We start from the raw sequence: 4,347 nt of genomic DNA, 5'->3' as shown, positions 1-4,347 counted from the left end.
CTTTTATCAGCAAATGCACTTCGTTGCAGGTAGGAAAAGCAGCCACTCAGTCATGTATAAATGAGGACAGTTTTGAATGTCTGGCAGGGTGTGGGCATCAGGGTGGGCTTGATCCAGACGCCCGGTGTCAGAACCACAGCTCTGGCTCCCCGTGGTTCTCTGGCTCTCCCTTCAAGTGCCGGCCTCATCCTCAGGCTGGCTTCCCTTGTGGTTTTATGGTGGTTTCCAGCAGCTCCTCTTGACACATTTCCTAAGTCACCTCCAGATGGAGACGGACCTCTTCCAGTCATTGGAAGGGAAAAAAAAAAATCCCTAAGCTTCATTCCATTGGACTCCCTAGGAACTGATTGTTCTGACCAGAGAAATGCCATGTGTTGATTGCCTTAGATCTGGGTCTCACCCTCATCCCTGAAGTAGTAGCTGTGGAGAGGGAGTGAATGGGAGTGGCCACCCGCATCGGCCTGAAACCACTCTCCACCCTTGACATGAGTGTGGGGTCCATTCCACCCAGGTCATGGTTGGGGAGAAGTGGGATGACATGGAGAAGCTGGCCCCTGGGTCGCCATGCTGCCGGGGGTTAAAATTTACCATTGGTGGCCTCTGTGACTTGTGTGTGACAGTGAGGTCCTACTGGTCCTGATATTTTGGGGGGGCAGAGCCCTCATTGCTGTGATCACCAGGAGGGCCCTCAGTCCTGTCTGTCCTCTGTGCTCTCTTGACCATGGGGTGGGGGCAGGGACTAGAGAGAGGCTAGAGGCTCCAGGTCACATCTGCTTACACTGAGTGGCTAACAGGCCTTTGTCCCCATGCTTCCAATCCTGTCATCAAGACCAGATGTCATGTCACCAGGTTTCCTGCTGGTGGCGGGGAGCTGGCCAGGAGAGTGAGTGTGACCCGCAGGGCAAGTGTGAGCCTTGGCTGCATGGAAGGTGAGCCCCAGCTGTGACCCAGCAAGTTTCCTCTACCTCTCCGTGCTGTGGTTTCCTCCACTTTAAAAAGGAGGTAGGAGTTCCCGTCGTGGAGCAGCGGAAACGAATCTGACTAGGATCCATGAGGATGCAGGTTCCATCCCTGGCCTTGATCAGTGGGTGAAGGATCCGGCGTGGCCATGAGCTGCAGCATAGGTCACAGACACGGCTAGGACCCGGCATTGCTGTGGCTGTGGTGTAGGCCAGCGGCTATAGCTCTGATCCAACCCCTGGCCTGGGAACCTCCATATGCCACAGATGCTGCCCTAAAAAGACAAAAAAATAAAAAAATAAAATGGGAGTGACGCGTCTCCAGAGTTGACTGATAGGATAGGCAGGCGCAGGCCAAGCTGCAGGTAGACCCAGCCACACAGTCTCAGACAGCAGAGGCCCCCACCCTTCTGTCCCTGTCTCTCCTGCCCTATCACCTCTCTCTCAGTCTCACACCAACCCAACCCACCCCCAGTCCGACTCCTGTGGTCATGAAGGACTTGCATTCCATGCATCCCTGGGGACACAGGGCTGGTCCGAGCTGGTTGCCAGCCCATGTGCATTCCAACAGCAGGTCAGATGGACTTCCTGGAGGAGGTAAGTCTGACCAGGGTCTTAGCACCCACCCAGACCAGAAGTGGCCTGATGTCTCCTACTCACATGCCATGTTATGGACAGCTGGCTCCCCTCAGACGTACAGGCAGGGTGGGAAGTGTCAACGGGTGTATCATCAGGATGAAGTGGAGGCAGCCATCCACAGGCCACACTCTGCCCATCCAGGCAGATCGTGTGGTCAGGCAGGGGCGTGAGACACAGTCTTTCAGCAGAACAAGGACACAGAGCTTGGCATCCTTCTAGGCCTTCCTGGGCCTTCTACTAATGAGATGGGAACTAGGACCCACCCAGTCCTCATAAAATGGGGGAGGCCAGAAAGAACGTCTCTGGGAGGTCAGGATGGGATGCGGTAACGGAGACCTTGGACGGAGACAAGCCCTGGGGCCTTATCAGAGGCCTGTGGTCGCCATCCAGCATTACTCACTGAGTGCCTGGACCCAGATCCAGAAGCTGGTGATGGGGGGTACAGCATCCAAAACAAACCAGGTTCCTATGTCTGTGGCTTATATCCTAGAGCCAGGAAACAGACAATACATGAGGAAAAAAAGTAAATAATACGGTGTCAGGTAAAGCTGGGCCCCAAGATGGAGAGGATACAGCAGCGCAGGGCAGCAGGGCCGGCTGAGGCGTGAGGCTTGTTTAGAGTGGGAGGTCAGAGGGCCCTGAAGAGTGGACACCTGGATAGGAACAAGGCCCTCACTCAATAAATGACGAAATGGGCAGGGATAGTGGGGCCACTAAGAATCAAGGCTCTGAAGCCAGACTGCCTGGGTTTGAGTCCAGGCTCTAACCTTACTTGCTCTGTGGCATTGGGCAAAATTCCTAACCTCTCTGAACTAAAGGTTCTGTGATGGTAAGTTTTCCATGTCAGCTTATATCATCAGTGCTGGCTCCAAAATCAGTGATTTTATTTTTTTTTTATTTTTTATTTTTTTGTCTTTTTGCCATTTTTTGGGCCACTCCCGCTGCATGTGGAGGTTCCCAGGCTAGGGGTCGAATTGGAGCTGTAGCCGCCAGCCTACACCAGAGCCACAGCAACACCGAATCCTTTACCCACTGAGCAAGGTCAGGGATAGAAACTGCAACCTCATAAGAACCAGTGATTTTAATCATGGGTGAATCTAGGTGTTGCTATAGGTGTGGCCAGCAGTGACAGTCTTCAGCTTTCACCAAAGGAATTATTCTTGGTCCTTTTGTGGGTCTCATCCAATCAGTTGATGGCCTTAAAGAGCAAAATCTGAAGTTCCCATTGTGGTTCAGCGGAAACAAATCTGACTAGCATCCGTGAAGACAAAGGTTTGATCCCTGGCCTCAGTGGGTTAAGGATCAGGCTTTGCCATGAGCTGTGGTGTAGGTCACAGACTCGGCTCAGATCCCACACTGCTGTGGTTGTGGTGTAGGCCATCGGCTACAGCTCCAATTTGACCCCTAGCCTGGGAACCTCCATATGCTGCAAGTGCAGCCCTACAAAAGACAAAAAGACAAAAAGACAAAAAAAAAAAAAAAAAAAAAAGAATTAAATCCTGCCTCTGTTTCCAGATTGCTTGGCTGCCCTGTGGCTTTTGTTTGTTTTTTCTTTTGCATCTGGCTTTTTAAAAACATTTTATTGGAGCAGAGTTGACTTACAGTGTTGTGTTAGTTTCAGGTATACAGCAAAGTGAATCAGTTATACATATCTCTAGTTTCCATTAGAGAGTGTTGAGTGGGTGTTCCCGTGCTGTACAGTAGGCCATTGTTACTTATCTATTTTAGGTAAAGTAGTGTGAATCTGTTCATCCCACCTTCCTAATTTATCCCTCCCCCCAGTATTGCCCCTTTGGTAACCATAAGTTTGATTTTGAAGTCTTTGAGTCTTTTTCTGTTTTCTGAATAAGTTATTCTGTATCATTCGTTATTAGATTTTGGACTTACCAGGCCCATAATCACAGGAACTAATTCTTTAGAAAAATAAATTTAAAATAAATAAGTAGGAGTTCCCGTCATGTCACAGTGGTTAACGAATCCGACTAGGAACCATGAGGTTGTGGGTTTGATCCCTGGCCTTGCTCCGTGGGTTAAGGATCTGGTGTTGCCGTGAGCTGTGGTGTAGGTTGCAGACGTGGCTCAGATCCTGCGTTGCTGTGGCTGTGGTGTAGGCTGGCGGCTACAGCTCCGATGAGACCCCTAGCCTGGGAACCTCCATATGCCCTAGAAAAGGCAAAAAGACAAAAATAAAATAAAATAAAAGTAAAGTAAATAAATAAAGTTTAAGAAAAACTGAATAAAAGTTAAATTAAAAATACATACATACTGGGAGTTCCCTTTGTGGCTCAGCTGTTAACGAACTTGACTAGGATCCTGTGCTTGGATCCTGCCTTGCCGTGGCTGTGGTGTAGGCCGGCTGCTATAGCTCCAATTCAGCCCCTTGCCTGGGAACCTCCATATGCTGCAGGTGCAGCCCTAAAAAGCAAAAAATTAAAAAATAAAAGACATAGGATGTTAAAATAAGATATACACAATCAGATATATAAGGTATATGTAAAGAGACAGGGTATCTCTGAGATACATACTAAGATACAGTTTGTGTTTCTCTGGAGGACCTGAATGACACAAGTTCCATGCCTAAACGTGTCCTTCCCTGGCCATCCTCCTTGAAATTGCATCACCCTCCCCTGCTCCCCATGCCTCCATTGCCCAGACCGCAGTCTGTCTGAATACTGATTTTCTTTCTTTCTTTCCTTGTTTTTTTTTTTTTTTATTTTGACTGCCCCGTGGCATATGGAGTTCTTGGGCC

Source organism: Sus scrofa, chromosome 6, assembly GCF_054392235.1.
Source record: "Sus scrofa isolate SSC_HxYL_T2T_F1_AM1 chromosome 6, Sscrofa_HxYL_maternal_Yorkshire_Landrace_v2.0, whole genome shotgun sequence".
NCBI classification, from domain to species: domain Eukaryota; kingdom Metazoa; phylum Chordata; class Mammalia; order Artiodactyla; family Suidae; genus Sus; species Sus scrofa.
The sequence above is the reverse complement of the archived record's forward strand: the minus strand, read 5'-3'. Positions refer to the sequence as shown.